This window comes from Chelonia mydas, chromosome 5, assembly GCF_015237465.2.
Source record: "Chelonia mydas isolate rCheMyd1 chromosome 5, rCheMyd1.pri.v2, whole genome shotgun sequence".
NCBI classification, from domain to species: domain Eukaryota; kingdom Metazoa; phylum Chordata; order Testudines; family Cheloniidae; genus Chelonia; species Chelonia mydas.
This window is the reverse complement of record NC_051245.2, coordinates 72,760,036-72,778,567: the sequence shown is the minus strand read 5'-3', so window position 1 is coordinate 72,778,567 and position 18,532 is coordinate 72,760,036. Positions and strand designations below refer to the sequence as shown.

At 39.5% G+C, this 18,532-nt stretch overlaps 1 long non-coding RNA gene across 1 annotated transcript in view; it reads left to right on the top strand.

The window, feature by feature from the left end:
* The window catches only part of LOC122465943, a 124,880-nt gene extending 108,098 nt beyond the window's left edge, over positions 1–16,782 (top strand). The window contains exons 3-4 of the long non-coding RNA XR_006291097.1: positions 13,246–13,322; positions 16,445–16,782. This is a non-coding gene — a long non-coding RNA (uncharacterized LOC122465943). The remainder of the gene's footprint in view (positions 1–13,245; positions 13,323–16,444) is intronic.
* The last annotated feature ends 1,750 nt before the right edge of the window (positions 16,783–18,532 follow it).

Sequence of the window (18,532 nt, the reverse complement as noted above, 5' to 3'; positions counted from 1 at the left end):
CTCTCTGTTTAAGAACACTGATTTCCCACAACCGACCCAATCTTAATCCCTTGCAGCTCTTTTGTAGAGAAGCAGGTTAATCCTTTCTTCACTTCCCTGGGTAAGCAGTGTATACATGCCATCACAGTCATACCATGAGCGGTCTGTGAACTGAGAATGTTTGTCCTGTGCCGCTTTCCTAGTTCACATCCTGAGCACGTGTCTAACTGAAAGCCTGTCAGCTTCATTAAACATTTTCCAACCAATAGGAATTTGGTGATGAAGGATTTTATTTTAAATCCTTAAGCATTGTACATACTGCACTTCATGCTTTAAAAGCCATACCTACATCTTTAATGGAGTGCTTTTCCTTTCAGTGGATCACAACTCGTACTAAAATTAACATCTGTTTGCCTAACAGGATTTATTTTGTAAGGAGTAAGACCAGATCAATCGAGGGTGATTGGGATTAATGAAGCTTTGAGAGCCAGGAAATCCCACCTAAAGAGTGTGCTTCTATCTAAAAATAAGTAAATAAAGTTGAAGCACCCCAAGCGTTCAAGGCTAAAGGGAGATTAATTACATTCACACGGCAACTCCTCCTCACCTCAGTGCACACACCAACGATTAGAATAGCTGAGCCCCATTACTGTTCATTTTTTTTCTTCCTATCAGACAAATCCATCTTTCATTTGTTTTATCTGTAAATAAAACCAAATCTCCAAAATGAAAGCTAGAAATATTGGCAGCTTTCAGGCTTGGGTTTTATTCTGACAAGCATGCATGACAGGCAAGTGTCGAAGAGTTTAGAACTTTCTCCAGGTGAGCATTGAATGGGTGTTTGTGAGAGACTGACTCTGATGATTTGCCAAGATCTTTTACTTCACTGCTTCAACTTTTCACACTCACCAGCCTATTTGCACAACCAGACAGGACACATCTTTTCACTTAGTACTATTAAGGTCGCTAAATTATTACTGTTCAGGTCAGATCTAGCAGTGCAGGATAATAGGAGGTTAGTGTACTCAGAATTAATATCCTGTCTACCTGCTCCTTAGGCTGCACGCATTACAGCAACAGTTGGAGCGAGAAGGATGCAGACTGCAGCCAACTCTGAATTCACGTGATCTAATTTTTTTTTCTAAAAACAAGGTTTTTAGTGACTAAAAAACCTCTTCAAGGAATAAAAACTTAAATGCTTGAGATAATTTTAAATAGAGAGAAGCCTACACCACAATGCTGCATCTGAATATATCCAATCTTGGAGAAATTTAAATCTAAATCCAGATCCAAATCTGAACCTTGGACTTAGCCACTATTTCTGTAGTGGCCTGAATCAAACTTCCAGGTCTGAACCTCTACAAGTTTTCTATGAGGGCATTCAGAGCTGATTCCAGATTCACATTTTGTCTCAGGCCATCTCTAGTCTTAAACTTTAGGAAAATTAGCCATCATAGCAAAGCAAGGTCCTCACCAAGGAAACACAGATGAGTGAAGGGCTTTGACAGTTGTCATTCCACATGAAGGCAGTGTCCCCACTGACACAGGAGTAAGCACTGCACACCATAGTAACTGTTTGCAGAACCAGCTGCTAGTTTAACTGGACACACCACACAAGTTGGATTTTTTCATTCACAACACACCTTATTATATTTCATGACCCCTAGAACTCCATAGAGAATTAGTCAGCAACACTCTGTGGAACAGTGTGAATCAGGTCATCACACTAGATAATCTGTGGGTAACTGTAATTTATCAGTCATTCTCTGCTGTGTGGGCCATGAAGGTGGCACAACCAAAAATCCAAATGTTGTCATGGTCTCTCCGCATTTATTTTTTCTCTTTTCCATGACTAGTTCCAATATTTTGTTTGTTTTTTAATTCTTTAAAAAACATATATGTTGGCAGATGAGTATGTGCAGACTATTTAGGCATTACAAAAATATGTTTGGGATGGGGTTGGAAATGCAGTTCCACCATTTATTTACTGGACATCTACGCAGGTATTGTGCGCACTCTCACTGGTGATGGCTGCATGTGAATACCATAATACTATGAAAAGTGTGTGTTGAAGGACAAATCAGTGCTGCTCATGGTTGTGAATGTTGTAGAGAGGGCACAGGGAGCATCTTTCTCCCTCCACACCCTCCCCTGCCCACCCCCCCACCCCCATCCATCCAAATGAGAGGGAAAACTATAATATGATGGTTAGCCCTTCTTTTTAGTAAAGGGAAAGGGATGAAGGGCAATCTGCTTGATTGCTGCAAATACCATGCACTGAGAATGTGTCATATTGGAGTAGGTCAGATAGTGGCTATAGCTCTAAACCCTATGTTCACCAGCTATCCTAGGGGAGGGCACTGCCACATGAAGTGCACATTACAACTTCCATAAGTAGCAAGTGCCACTACTGAGCTCATTCCCCAGCACCCTATAGGCACTGGACCAAATGTTCAGAGGTTCTAAAAGGGGTGGTATGAGTTATATGCATCTGTAAAATGGAGTAAATCTGTGTGTGTTGGTGTATGTTGCTGTAACTTACATGTTGACATGAAGGGAGGCTAGGGTAGCATCATGAAAAGCAAGCATGAGGGTATAACATAAAATAATGATGGCCCGCTTTATCTTATAACTTCTCCACCTTCCTGTTAGTTGCTTTTCCTGATGTAACCCCATCCTTCCACCCTCTCAGCATATAATATGCACCCATTCATACTCAGTGAATGAGATCAGAATAAGACCCACTTTCATTGACATACATTGATTTACCAACATACAACTTACGCAATCATTCACCTCACCTCAAAATATGGCCCACTGTGTCTTGTATAGACATAATGGCAAAAATTCAGACTTGCCGTAAGTGGGTGCAATTCCACTGACTAGAGTGGTATGACATCTGTTTACACTAGGTCTAAACTTTATCTAATCACTCCCACCACCACAGTTTGGATGCTACAATTGAGCCCTTCCTCACCAACACCTGCCTTGACTCAGAATGCATCTGAAAACGATACTTGTCTCTAAGCCTGCAGACATACCTTGTAGCCGGATATACTTATGTTTGAAGTCTGTGTTCCAGTACCTCATCAAACAAACTCTGAATGGGTACTGTATACAGTAACATCTGTCAGGGGAGTATCATGCAGTTGATGCACCTGTCTGCTATAACGAATATTCACTAGAATAGGAGTAGGGGAGAGATGCAAATGTAAGCCAAAAAATGCTTAAGCATCCCAATTTTGATCACCACTGTTTAAATTTTCAAAAGCTCCTAATAGAAAATCAATGGGATGTTTGCTCCTAAATCACTTGGGTTCTTTTGAAAATCTCTCCCTATAAATGCATGAATATTCAGTGTTTTCTTCATATTTTATATCGTAGACAATTATACACAGTTAGCTCTATTCATGTTTAAAGCCTAGGTTTTTTCTTGCGTTATTTTTGTAGTTTATCAGTTAGCAAACACTTACACACTTCAGGGAGTTTTCAACCATTTGTAAATCTGTATCCATTGCTAAACTTCTTCAGGATTCATTGCTGCTTGCGGTAAGAAGCTGGTGTGATTTGTAGTTGTAAGCATACAGTGGAAAGTTCTTTCTGAATAGATGATTAAACAAATGGAATGTTTGCCTACAAATGATGAGTTTACTGCATATTAGAAATTCACCTTCCTTTGATAGAAATTCTGTGGGGGATGATGCCAAGAGCTTAAAGGTCTTGTCATAGAAATAAAGAATAAAAACCTCAGCTGAATGCCCTTAGACACATTAGTTACTTAGAACTTTGCAATACCGACAGTAATCACACCTTTTTATATTCAAATCGTTTTAGCTTAGGTAGAAGAGAGAGGCTGTAAATTGGGAAATGGGAAATCTCTGGCCCATGTTCTGAACTAATACATCCACAGGCATTGAAACTGGTGCACTGCACTACATGGAGGTCTGTAACTGAAAATTGCACTTTGAAACCATGTGATGGAGGCAATAAACATCTTCCTTGATTTTCCCATTAAATAAAAATGCAAAGGTTTTGAACACAATGTGTACCAGCTGATTTTAAAAAAAGGAATTATAACAATAATTACTTCAGAGGGAAGGCCTTAACTTATATCTGGTTAATTGCAAACACATTAGCCTTTAAGATGAAACTTCTGTTCTGGGAATTGTACGGAGAGCTTGTATAGTGCTATAAAGATAGAAGCTATGCATTCTCTAACCATAGTGGTTTTCTCCTGCATAATTCTTTTAGACAAGCACTTCATACTTTGCTTAATGTGATGGGAGTTTGTTCTGTGTTTTATTTATCATAATCTGGAGGGAAATTATCTTGACAGCTGTATTTTGCATAGATTGGAGAGGAGCAATACATGCGTCAGGAAGACCTAAGAGAAAAAGGTTGCAGTACTCAAGATGGGAGATGAAAAGTGCCTGGATGAATGTTTTGTGGACTGGATTGACAGAAATGTGTTAGCTTTTCTATGGAATTCCTCTGCCTTGGGAAATATCTTTTTTTAAGGGGAGGCCCCTGGCAGAACAGATCTATTAAAGCTATGTTGCTAGAGAGCTGTGTTCTGGGGCCAGGATTTTTTGACCTCATTTGGTATGGGGGGAAAAGTGTTTGTCTTGATCCAGGCAAAACTCCCATTGAATTTGATGGCTTCAAGGACTCCAATGGAAGCTTTATTTGCAAGACTGGGCCAAATATAGCATTGTTGTCAGATGTTAGTGTAACAACTTGCTAGTTACCTTCAGTTCAGGTTTGATCTACCATTAGTTTTTATTAAGCTACATGTATTCTAGTGTTTGTTTTTGTGGCTCTATGGACTTAGGGTAGTGTCAGACTTTCCATCATAAAAACACCTCTTTCCAGGGTTTTACGTGTCAGTTGTAAAAATGTTCTCTGGACTGTAACTTCATATTTCAGACTTATTTTTTTCCGTAGTCTGAGAGAGAAGAGAATGGAATTTGAAGAAAATCTGTTTTTACTATTTTTGAGTAATAAACATGCAAGAAATATGCATTTTTTTAAAAAAACCCTCATAATTTAAAAATGAAATTACATTATTTCTTGAAACAGTATTTATTTTTTACCTAAGCTATTAGCTTTATTTATTATTAAAATATTTTAAAATGGAAAAAAGCTAAAGGCAGACTATTTAGACTGGAAAAGAAAAGTGTCAGTGGACACTTACAGCTGGGCACCTTGTCACACAGTGTAAAAAGAAAGGGACACCTGATGAAATTAATATCTAAAATAAATACAAGGAAACACTGCTTTATGCATGTTTTTATCCAGTTAAATTCACTATCATAAGAGGTCAACTCCACTTTGCAGGTGTCATCCATACATTAAAGATTTAGTTTATCTGTAGCTATGCTTTGTTTTGTGAAGTAAACTTCTGTCATCTTGACTATATCTTAAATCATTAATCAGCTCTTGCTTCATTCAGAGAGAGAGAGAATCATCCATACACTAAATGTTTGCCTTTGTATTAAAATATTTTGGCGTATTCATTTAAAAGTATAGTACAAATTTCCACCTTCCAAAAACTGCACTAATGAATGGCAAGGCAGTGACACACACAACAGTGAACAGCAGGAAATATACAGATAAGGGTGAAACGTTTCCTAGGTTCTTCAGAACTGAGACACAGCTGGATGCCCCCGCAGCTATTCTCTTGACACATCCTGTTGTGTCTAATGCTGGAGAACATATAGCATATGAATTTCTCATCTTTATCATTTCACGTCTCAATCTTGCTCCTCTTTTAATATCTTGTGGAAGGAGGATATAGAACAAGGCAGTGCCATCGAGTTACTGTATCTCACTTAACCTGCACTCTGGTTGTTTGGTAAAAGTAGAACTACCACCACAAATCTGGAATAAATATACAGTTATTTATTTCCCATGGCAGGTATTAGAGTACTTTCATAGACTGAATCAAGCCATTGCAGTGCCAATGAGGTGATCCAGCGGTCATTAGAGATGAAGACTGCAGTGTCATGCCCTGACACCAGACAGCACCACTGTAGTCAATGTAACTTCTCACAAGTATCTACAATAATCCAGTACTGGTTGAGAAGAAGGCAGTGGAAAAGTAAATCGAGCAGGTTTTGTGTCACTTTTTTTCTAGTAAGTAGGTGTTGAGGTAGATACAACACAATCCAAGTACTCTACTAAGTTTGTTTTATATCCTGTTAAAATAGTTGGGAAATGGTCTGCAAAGTAGATTTTGTATTTGGGATTCACATAAAAAATGAAGGTATATGAATGTATATACATTTTCAATTACATATTCTTTCATCTTTGGATAGCACTACCTGCAACACACTTAGAAAAAGGGGCAGGAGAAATAAATCCAGGTAACTGTTAACTGCAATAGTAAGACCAGATAAAGCTGTTCTGGAGTGCCAATATGGAGGGGAATTAGTATAATTTTTTTATCAGTTGGAATCATATTATGCATTTATTGTCAACAAGTAAATTACCCAGGTCCTCTGCCATTATGCAGGTTTTGAAAAGCCTCTTAATTTTCTAATAATGGTAAAATCACAAACTGCAAAAATAGTTTAAATTGTAAGCCCTAACCTGACCACGGGAGAGAAAATGGTAGCAAAGAAGAAAGCAGCATCTTGTTTTGGTGTAATAAAAATATAAATAAAGAAAATTGCAGGCCTATTACTTGGAAAGTTAATGTTTTCAAGAAGCATGTTATCCATAGTAGCAACAGCTCTGCTGCCCTTTCATGTCTGAAACACACTTTGAAATTCACATCCTGACATCACTGTAAGGGTGGAAGAAAATCTTTTGCACCAATACAGGGCTTGAGGACTCCAGCCCTACAAAGACATATTCATAATTGGAAATATTAATTGTATTACTACAGCACGGGATGTGCACGCACACATGGAGGCCTTGGAGTAATTCATTCTCCCAGGGAAAATTAGGACAGGTCAGTGGGCAGGATACCATTAACAGGCTACATTCTAATATCTCAAGGAGTGCAGGTATTGCAGTTCTCAGCTGGTGCTCCTCACACATTCCTGCCTCTTCTCCTTCTTGCTCCCATCCCCAGTTTCTGACTTTGAGTGGGGAAAAAGGATGCTCAGTCCAGAGAGGCAGCATGGAGATTAGCAGCCAGAGGAGAACAGAGGACCAAAGAGAGAATGGGCAGGAGTGAGTAGAGTGAATTGGGCAACTGAGGTGATCAGACTGTAACAGAGAAGAGCACCAGAGGCCTGATCTTCCAGAACAATGACTGAGTCCTGAGCCAGCAGGGACCTGTCCAACAGTGAGCATCTGGTATGGGTCACTGTCAAAGGCAGGATATGAACTTAATTGGACCATTCATCTGATCTTGTATGGTAAATCTTATATTCTTCATACAAGCTCAGAATTACTCAGGACTTTTTGGTCTCTGTGTTTGAAATCAAACACCTTAAAGTCCCCAACAGCCCCAAACAATGGGAATCACACCTCCTTTTGCTGCAGACTGCAACTCTTCTCTTGAGGGGACAAGGCTCACCTTTGAGGGAAGCCTTGTACTCATGTCAGATCATATGGTCTTTCTCTCCCCCACACTTACACCAAATTTTGAAGAAGAGGCAAAGACAACCCAGTGTCTAGAATGTGAAAGTTCTACCCACCAAGAAGACAGATTACATTATTAGCTAACTTGAACAAAGCTATTGCTGTCTGTTAAGGGCACACTAATGGAAATGCGCCAGCATTGACAAGAAAGTGTGACAGCCAAAAAACATCCCATGAAAACATCAGAAGTGCTAAGGACATACCTACCTCACCTTGATTATTGCCCCACAAGGAATGCACCAGAAGATGAATTCCCAGATGGTTGCCCTCACCCTACATTGTTCAGGGGAAATCCCTTCCTGATTTCAGGTTTCTGATTTCACTTTGTATATGTAAGCAGAAATCAATGCTCCCAAACCTTATCCATGTCCATACCAACCCAACATTTACTGCCCTGAGAAGGACCTAGGAGGGCAGGACTGGTGGGGAAAAAAAAAGGGGGGGGTACACTCCTTTCAAGACCGTGATTTTTAGGCCACTGAAGTAGTAGAACAACCAGTTGGAGAGGTTGGTGAGTTTTAAATTTCTCAATCCCCACCTAGCCTGCAGCACAACTGAATCCCTACCGCAGCTAACTGGGAGAATATAGCAATTGATCTTTTTTTTTTTTTTTTTAAAGGAGAGTAAAGTAGCATGGCCGTACTATTCTGTAGTGATGGAATCTATAGTGATGTCAGTTCTGTGGGGAATCCTAGGATATATAGTCAGATTCTTTATTAGGCTTAATCTCAGTTTGCTTAATCAGGAATGACTTTTTAAACAGAGTTAATGTATCTTCCCAAAAAATAAGGGGCTACTCTTGAGAGTTAATCTTAGATTTACAGGTAAATTTGAAGAAATTACTTGTTTAATATTGTGCTAATATTTCAAATTGATCCTTGAAATGTCAGTAGAAAATGAAGTCATTTGGAAGGGATACAGAAGTTGTCGGGTAAAGGTAATTTATGATGCTGTAAACATTAGATCTGCGAAAAGTGTGTGCTGATTGCATCAGGTGTGACAGGTGAAAAGGGATTGTTGAATATTCCCTTCTGAAAAGCATCTTTTATTAATATTTACATTTATCCCAGCAACACTGCTACTTGAATTGAATCTTGCATATACATTGAGCATGTATATATAAAATGAATGTATAATATATTGCCTTGGGTCATCTCTTTCACAAGAAAACATCCCTTACGTTATTCTCCTTCAAAACCCTTCTTACCACTCTACTTTTCTGTGATGCATACAAAACAATCAACAATGGTAAGGCCACTGCTGTGCTGCCATTGCTACCTATCATGCTGACCAGTGTTTGTTGTTCCCTTGTACTCCCTTGTATATCTAGGGCTGGAAAGATCCTCAAGAGATCAGCGAGTCTATCCCTCTACACTGAGGCAGGATTGAATAAACCTAGACCATTCCTGACAGGTGTTTGTCCAACCTGTTCTTAAAAATTTCCAAGGATGTGAATTTCACCACCTACCTACATTACCTGTTCCAGTGCTTAACTATGCTCATAGTTACAAAAGTTTTCCTAATATCTAACTTGCTACAAATTAAGCTGATTACTTCGTGTTCTACCCTGAGTGGACATGGAGAACAGTTGATCACCATCCTCTTGATAAAAACTTTTTACATATTTGAAGGTTATCATGTCCATCCTTGGTATCTATCAGTTGTCTCTTGTCTTACTCTTAGGTTGTAAGCTCTTGGGGAAAGGACCATCTGTTTGTTCTGTGTTTGTACAGCACCTGGCACAGTGGGGTCCTAGTCCATGACTTGGGCTCTTAGGCGCTATAGTAATATAAATAAATAACAACATTACCATTTGAAAGTTAGAGGTTTGTGAGCTCTAGAGTTACAAAGGAACCTAAGAAACACAGAAGAAAGTGGAGACAATTTATTATATTGTTATAAAACCAGAAAAGATTTATTGACCGTGAAACCATGAACACAGATATGGAACAAAGAGAGAATTTCCCCCCTTGTTTTTCATTCATAAATCCACAATACTCTTACCAAAACAATGTCAAATACCATCTGGCTAGCAGCATGGGAAAGGGCAGAGAAAATATAAGAAATTGCTTAAGAACCACATGTAGAACTGTAAACCAATAACCACTAATAGTTCTGTAATTTATTATGGATTTTTCGGTGCTACATACTGTGGCTCTTTTTTGCAGGTACCTGGTCTCCAAACAAAATACATAAATACAGTGAAGTGCTGTGTAGCCTGGAAACCAGTTGTGAGGAAGAAAGTATACAGTAGCTATCTTTCCTCCAATAAATCTGAATTTAAGAACTTTTTTTTATTAGGCCCAGCTATCATTTACTAACAGCTGGATTCAGAAACAAAGTAAATATTTCTCCAGCTTGTTCCCATATATTTTATAGACATTAGTATTGACAACAGAATTTCATGTTTTAAAATGGTAGTGAATTTTAGTTCCTATGAAAAATGAGTGAATGCATAATTCAGGATAGAGCTAGCTGGTTTTCATAGCTTCCCCTGTACAGCTCCTCTGGTATGCCTCCATGGTGAAATGCAAGAGCCCTACTCTAGTCCTTATTTCACAGACGAGTCTGATACTCCAAATGAATAGTCTCATTCCACTATGTGTCTGAGTCATAGCAATGTGATGCCACTTAGTGTTGTATCATCACAGCATCTCACACAATCATAATCCAGTACAGCAGATCTATTGAATGGTGGAATAAATGTTCACTATATTGTGCTATCATTTAATAACAAAAATCCAGATTAGATTTTCACCCAGATTGAATCACCCTTCCATGAATGTAGAGACTAAACACCTACAAAGCCCCTCCCCATCTACGCTGAGCCTAGAGAGTCCCGGCATACAGAGGAAAGGAGGTGCTCATGATTACCCCACCAACCTCACAAAGAATGAAGCTGAGGATACATTAACTTTCCTACCCAGTCCCCTCCGTGCTGGGGAACCCTCCTTTAAGGGACCTCACAGGAATCTGCTCGGAGCCAGAGGAGGGGGGCCAGGAGGCACTGTGATAGTGGCACTGTGATGGTGGCTCTGTGCTTTAGAGGATACATTGAGATTACATTTTGTGAGGACAAATACTGTCCCCTGACAAAATGGTCTGAGGAAACTCCACAAGGCAATTGGGCAGAACTTTCCTTCCCCTGACCAAGTATCACGTTGTGCAGGAGGGAGCAGATTGACACAGAATGTCTGTCCCCTTCTGGCTCCCTCAAACAAATGCGACCTGAAACCAGAACCCCTGTGAGCAATCCTTACATTTGAGAAGTTCTGCTGACTTTAACTGGAATATTCACATGATTTAGGATTATTCATCTGGATAAGGGCTATGGGATCAGGCCCATACAGTATAATTATTCCATGCAATTGGTGAGTATGGCCCTTGGGTGAATCATGAAAACAAGAATACTTTATAGCTGTTGGTTCAGTGATCAAAGAGTACTGCAGGTCCGGACCACTTAAGAAATATGGTCCTTAATTACTTTTGGTAAATGATGGGCATCTTCCTGCCTCCCCTCCTTGCTTATCTGATGATGTAAAAAAGAAAGGTCAAATGTTCACTGGTTCCTTGGAAGGAAATGTGAATTGTTTATGCTTGACAGGGGAAGAACTGTGAGTAATCTACACAGTCACCATTTGATTCAGCTTCAGCTAAGGAAAGTGTTTTTGACTGGAACAGCAGTAACACCCCGCTGCAGCACGGAGAGAAGAAAAATCAATACTCTTGCTGGGAAATTCATGCAAAAGAAACATAAAAGGATGAACCATTGGTGTGAGAAGAATCAATATTCACATGCAAATGAAGTCCCTGAAGTTTATGAAGCAGTCTCGTGCTTAAGTGACTCACTCTGGGATAATCACGTGAAGGTTCAGCTGTAGTTTATTCTGCCAGAGGGAAATCTGAATGCACTATTTTCTGCATTTTTGATGATGAGGATGTGAGGAGAGAGGTGGCAGGCAGAAAGGGAGCATTGGGATCATTATACATCTTAAAAATTGTTGCCCCAGATCTGGGAATCTCATGTAATAAAACTCAAACTTGCATTATACATTTTGCACCTACAATTTCAAAACATCTTGTATAAATCCTGCTAATGCATACTTGTCCTAGGACTTTAGAAACATATAGTTCAATAGTCTTGGGAGATTATAAAGCCTTCTCTGAGGACAGGCAAAGGTTTATCAGAAGTATTGCACTAATAAATAATATCATTTCACAACAGCAGTGTGAGTCAAACAGTAATACAAGAAAAAGGAATTTCATCTTTGTATTGAAAAAAGTACCCAAAATACAGTTTGCATCACACCAGAAAAGATCCAACATTTACAAAAATCCCATTTTAGACAGACCAATCTTTTGTGTTCAAATAGATATGTAAAGGAGTGAGAACTTGTGCCCTCAAAGGCAAAAGAGGCTGGTTTATAAATGGTGCCTTTCATCTCTAGAGGAGTTAGCTGGAGGGCAGCACAAAATGTTTAGTCTAAAAATGAGTTTAAATGGCTCTATCTAAAATATATACATTGCAGAGTGAACTTCATTGCATTCGATATTTTGTTTCCCATTAAAAAAAAAGTCTTGCTTCCTTAAGCACCCTGGGTCTGCCTAATCCTAAAAGGAGCATGCTTCTGTTCCTTTATGAGAGGCATTAGTATTTTTGGCAGATAAGAAAATAAGCATTCACTTGAAAGCAGTTGATTTCACCATTAAATTTAAGTTTGAAGGTCCCGATCCAGCATCTATTGAACTTAATGTGAGTTTGGAAATTGAATTCAGAGGGAGAAGAATCAGGCCCTAGAAATATAAATGTCCATGCTTTCAACATTAAAATGCTTCTAATATCATGACACTAAAATAGGTGTTTTGTGCCAGGACATTTTGTATTGCCTCAGTTATTTTCTTGTACTGGCAGCACAAATATGAAAAGGAAAATGAACAGTTCTGAAAGGTGGAACTCAGATACTGTCCTGCTCTTATACTTGCAAATGTTTTTTGTGCCGGATCCTGCAGGGAGCTGAGCTCAGTTAAATTCAGTGGTGGTGTTCATGCTCAGCACGATGTTGAATTAAGTTGGTGCTGATGATGCTCAGAATCTGGCCGTATGTTTGTGGAGTGGTCATCAAAGTACCAATTCAGCAAGCAGAGAATCTGCAACTCCTGAAATTTACATTCTTGTACTCAGAGATGCTGTGCTTCTCTTATCACATTTTCCACATTTAAAAAATGAGTCTCTGCAGGCAAACCAAAACCCTTCTGGCAATCCTGCAATTCATGCCCTTCCACATACGGCTTTGTAGGAATATCTATATCGTGCATATTCGTTATACAAGTTGCATTTTTAAAAAGTTTCCCACACGGAGCTGATACATAAAATATTAAAAGCGCCATATATTTGCAATACACTCAGAATTGTAATGAATAAAAAATAGACTCCAGATGATGTTGTAAAAGTAATCAAGTACTTCCAAAGATGTACACAGCCACCAAAGGTTGGCTTCGTGATAATGCAGATCTTTTTCAATGTATACACCAGAAGCTATGGCACCTGCAGAGATGACACCATGTTCTTTACTATTATTCCTGTGGTACCATCTTTGAAACCCTTTAGTTTTTAAGGGACAAACCTGCCCCTTTGTTGATTCATAGCAGCACTATTGTGATTTTGTTATGCAGGCGACCAGGATGCTAGGAGTCTGCATGTGCATTGTGCTCAGACAGCAATAGCCATGATGGCTTGAGGAACAGTTTTGGTGAGTTGACACTTGCTTTATTTTTAAACCCTGTAAATGTATATATGGATATACAGAAATTTGTATACATGATTGCATCCCTCTCCATATGTTCTTTGTCTATCATGTGTCTTTTTAGGCTCTGATCCTGCAAAGACTTACTCATGTGCTTAACCTTACACTGTGTGAGTAACTAGTTCCATTGACCTCAGAGGAACAACTCACAATGAACAAAGCTAAGCATGTGCATAAGTCTTTGCAACATGGGGGCCTAAGATTGTAAGTTCTTCAGAGTGGACTTTGTCTCCATTTTGTTCAGCACATTGCACAACAGGATCCCAATCCTGGCTGAGACCTCTGGATACTACCACAATATACATAATAAATAATAAAATAGCAGTACTATAAATAAAGGTAGAGAGGATTTTTTTTCTACACTGCCAGTGTGTTCATGGAGACATAGTAGTAGAGCCATTCTTATGCACATCCACTGGTCATTACCCCAACATCAGCATAGCACAGCATAAACGGGAGGTGTAGTAGGTCTGAGGCTGCATTAGAAACTCTGGGATGGTTTTCCACTGCTCCCCAAATGGGAGAATTCCTTCTCCTAAAGAGCACCCCATAGCTTAGCCTGGCTATTCAGGTTTGGCACGGGGAACGTAATCTTATTCTAAACCATGTGCTGCGGCACTCTGAACACATCATCTCTGATGCGGTAATATCATTTTAGCCTTCCAGGATAGTACTTCTATAAATAATACTACACATGCAGTTTTAATAATGTCTTTTTTTCTAACTAAAGAATCACTTGTGCTATGTCTCACGTTAGGAACAGAAATATCCTCTAAATAAGAGGCCAGCATATGTGAGTGTCATATATACAGTATATACACTATATATGTCATATATACAGTATATACACTATATATTTATTTTGCATTAGCACTTTTTTCCCCTCCTTTCTGCTCCTCCCTTTGCAGGGCTTTGTAAACAGAACATGAGCTCAGCTGTAATTACTGGGACTACTGTTCCTCAAACTCCAGGCATGCCAGTAGCATATCAGGTATACCATGACTCAGGGGCAAGCCCTCTGGGTGTTTCAGCAGCTAGGTCTTGTAGGCACTAGCCCTGGTGGGTCTCAATAGTCACTTGGACAGGTGACTAGTGGAAAAGTTATTTTATGAGACTGGCAGGAAAGGGATAGGTTGCAAATACCCTAGAGACAGAGGCTTAAACAGTTACAGTTCAAAGTGAGTAATAGCAATTCTGTTTGGGCTGCTGGGCAATCCAATCAAGAGTTGGGGCTTGACCGACCTAGTGTATGGGGAGCCTTCTCCATTCCAGTGAATAGGAGCTTGCAAGTTTCCAAGCCTGGCTCAGTTAATGTCTCTCATTGAGGCCCCTCTTCATTGGCTCCCTGCCCAGCCATTGCTCTTCCCCCATAAGTACCAACAGACCTGTCTGTTTGGCACCGACAGCCTGTTCCACCCATGGCTTTATTCACAGTTCCTGGGGCTTCTCTTCACTCCCTGCTGCCACGCGGCTCCCATTTTCCAGGCACAACCTGACTACTTACTGTTACCAGGCATGAGGAAAGGCATGTCTAGTGGAGAGGGGGCTGATGGGAGTTGTTTCCCCTTACTTAGCAGATCCATTTGAACACTGTTCTGTGATGGAACTTCTGAACTCACAATATTTGAGTCATTTTAAATTTAGGCAAAAAAGTTTCACCCCTTTTATTTGTACTATATCTTATAACAGTCTGGCTAGAATGTATGTGCACCACTATTACCCTCTACTGGATGGAAAGGCAGACTTTCAATAGTACAAGTACAGCTGAGGATATAAGCCCTAATGTTACTATAGCTAGACATGATGGGTTGGTACCTCAGATGAGCTTTAATATTTGGAGTGGATTGTCTGAGTTCTATCCCTGGTTATAGCTATGAAATCAACACTAACCCATTATGCAGAATTGCTGACTACTATGAGATCCTGTGTAGCCAAAGAATCATTAAAATATCTCCAATTAAAAGGAATGAAACCTTTCCCTCTTAGACTTCAATGGGATTTTTGAAGGTATTGAATTCCGCTACTGAACACCCACCCAAAATCCAATACCAGTAATTAGGGAGTTGAGTTGACTGTGAAAAGTCAATACGTATAATAAAGTGAATGGTTCACGTAGTTCTATATAAAAACAGAAAACAGGTCCTTCATTTAATTGTGTATATGTCTAGTTAAGTCTAAATCTTCTAGCAATCTGTAAGCATACTAAGGGCTAAATTTACCCTGGCTCTTACTTCCCTGCCACCCTCTTAATTTCATTAGTGGTGTGCAGGGTATAAAAGAAGACCACATCTGGCCACTGATGTGTACAGATAACTGATTTAATCGTTGTATGTGAGTTCTGCTTCAGCATTAACTCAGAAAAGGAACATGTGATCTATAGTCTACCACTGATGCAGAAATTCCAGTCCCTAATCTAGAGACTTTATACACTGTGAGGATATACAGCATTGCAACCTAATGCTTTGGTACACAAAACTGCCAAACTAGGGAAACATGATGAGAGTTCTAATGAAACTCAATTGGTTTTTTGCTCATGAATGTTTCCAAGTTGTTGGGGTTTGGTTTTGTTTGTTTTCTTTAATCATGAGCTTTAGGAGGTGATGGAAAAACTGATCTGAATTTGGAGGATATTTTTCTGTGGAGCATGGTTCTTTTAAAAAAAAAAACAATGGAAAATAGATAGAGACAATCTACTATTAGAGAATCAGGAGGTGCACATTAGAGATCATTTGTTCTCTAGATTTATTTTTTACTCATGAATAACTGCATCATGGAAAGGAATTAGCATAATTTATATCAATAATATTTTGCAGTGATGTGTGAATAAAATAATATTCCACTGTAAATTTTAAAAAAGCCTTTATGACTGCATTTTTATCAGCTTATTTACCTTTATTTATATTTGGTGCTGCAAAGCCATATTAATAGAGTTATGTAAATGACCCAGGGAGAGAAGTACTGTTTACGTTTTATAGGGTGGCTGGAACAGCATCATCTTATCTGTCTGAACTAAAATGGTTTCAGCTGGTCCACCTTATTCATTATGATTGCTTTTTGATTATCGGCAGGTTGTTTTTGAAACTTGGCTTGCTGAAGCTTGAGGATGGAGCACAGGATTTGCTCTTGTTGCCTGTGTGAACTTGGTCAATCTCTTTGCCAAACAGATTCATTTGATTTGTCTTTTTAAGTGATCTTTTGACTTGCAATCATCTGCATTCTGGTCATGCTTTATTTCATTTTATTTTTACTGTAGAGCACTTTGGAATGTTTGTCATGAAAAGAGCTACATAAATATTAATGTATTGATAGTGTTATGGCTTTTCAAGCCTATTTTTCATTTCATGGGTTTTAAGAGCTACAAAATTTACTGACTGTACCGAAAATATAGGTATAATGGACTTTCCAAAATGCCCTGAATGAGATAAAATATATGAATTATTAATCCCGTGAAAGTCAGTGCTGTCCTGCTTAAATGCCTAAATATGTTACAGTGCTGGCACCTTTCAAAGTTGCAGGTGAGCTAGTTCCATTCTGTTTACAATTCTACCTGGAAAGGAGGGAGAGTGGAATGCCAGCTGCAGGAGTAGAGGTTAGGTAGCTTCAATAATATGAGACCTCTGGCTGGGATCCCAGGAGATTTTCAGATAGCCATCTAAAGTATATTTTGTAGAATGTTTAATCATAATGGAATGCATGTCAGGGAAGATAATGTCTCTCTCTAGAGTTTCTTTCAACCTTGACTTTTAATCACAAGAGAGGGCCTGATCCTGAATCCTTCTTATTTAGGCAAAACTCTCATCACCCTGAATGAAATCTTATCTGAATAAGAACTGGCTGAAGGACCACATATACTGAAAATAAAATCATGAAGAGCTAGAATGGAATATAGAATATTTGCATCCAACAATTTGATAAAGTAGGTGGGGGTAATGCAGCAGGAAGAACCTTCTGCCAGTAGCTTCTATTACAGTGTCAGAGATCGAAGGGATTTTGCTTCTGTTTGTAAGCAGTTACATTATGATTCCTACAGCATGTAATTTTGCTGTCCTCTGTTGATGAATATTCCCTGCACAATCTGAAATGGAAGCTGAAATACACATCATCATAGTACCATGTAGTCTTCATAACACAGGTAGAGAGTGTTGCTTGTATAAACACAAGTTATCGTTCATGATTATTTATTACTTAGCACCATATATATGCATAGCAGTTTATAAACACATTATTATTGCTAATTTGTAATGCAGTATTTCCCAAAATGTGCTGTGTGCATTACATGCAGTATAGGAAGACACATTCCATGTCCCTAAAGAGCTTGTGATCTAAAGAACAGATGAAGGGTAGGAGAAAGGGATATGGCATGGATATATAAACAAAGTGGTCAGGATGACGACTGACTTGTATCTTGTTAGTTCGGTGTGTGTGTGTGAGTGAGTGAGTGTGTGTGTAAAGTAAAATATAGAATCTAGTGTGAAATCCTCACTTTCTCCTCTGCCCCTTAACATGCCTTTCAGAGGCATAGCACAGAACTGCACCACTAGGATTTACTGGGGCAGCACTTGAGAGGAATGGTGGAACAGGGAAGTGATTCTGGGAATAAGATATGGGAGTGGAGAGTGGGGAAAGGAAAGGGAGGGAGGATAAAAGGTCAGAGAGGAGGAAGAGAAGGGGGTGACAAGTACAGTGGAGAAAAAGTGAGAGTTTGGGCAAATGGAGGGCTGCAGTGCCCTGCGAAGGGCAGAATAAAGGAGGAGCAACAACCAATGGCACAGAATAATTGTGAAAGAATATATACATCCAGAGCCCCAGTTTCAGAGGTGAGGGAGTATAATGATGTCAGAAAGCTGTGAAGGTCCCCTGCCCTAGGTCTAATGTAGGGAAAGGGAACTTGACCCTGCCACTGGTGCTAGATGCTTTGGGGAAGGAGCACTGAGGGCTGGGGGCTTTCCATGTCCACCTCTGTAAACTCTGCCTAACTGCTGCTGTTGGTCCCCAGGTGGAGGGGAATGAGGAGGCCACTGGGCCCAGTGCCCTGATACCTCATGTGGTCCCTCTAGGGGTGATGTGGGGATGGACGGAAGGCTTAGTCCTGGGCTGTAGCTGCCTTTTGGCTCCAAAACTGCCCTCTCCAAGCTGTTTCTGGTGGCTGCTGCTCT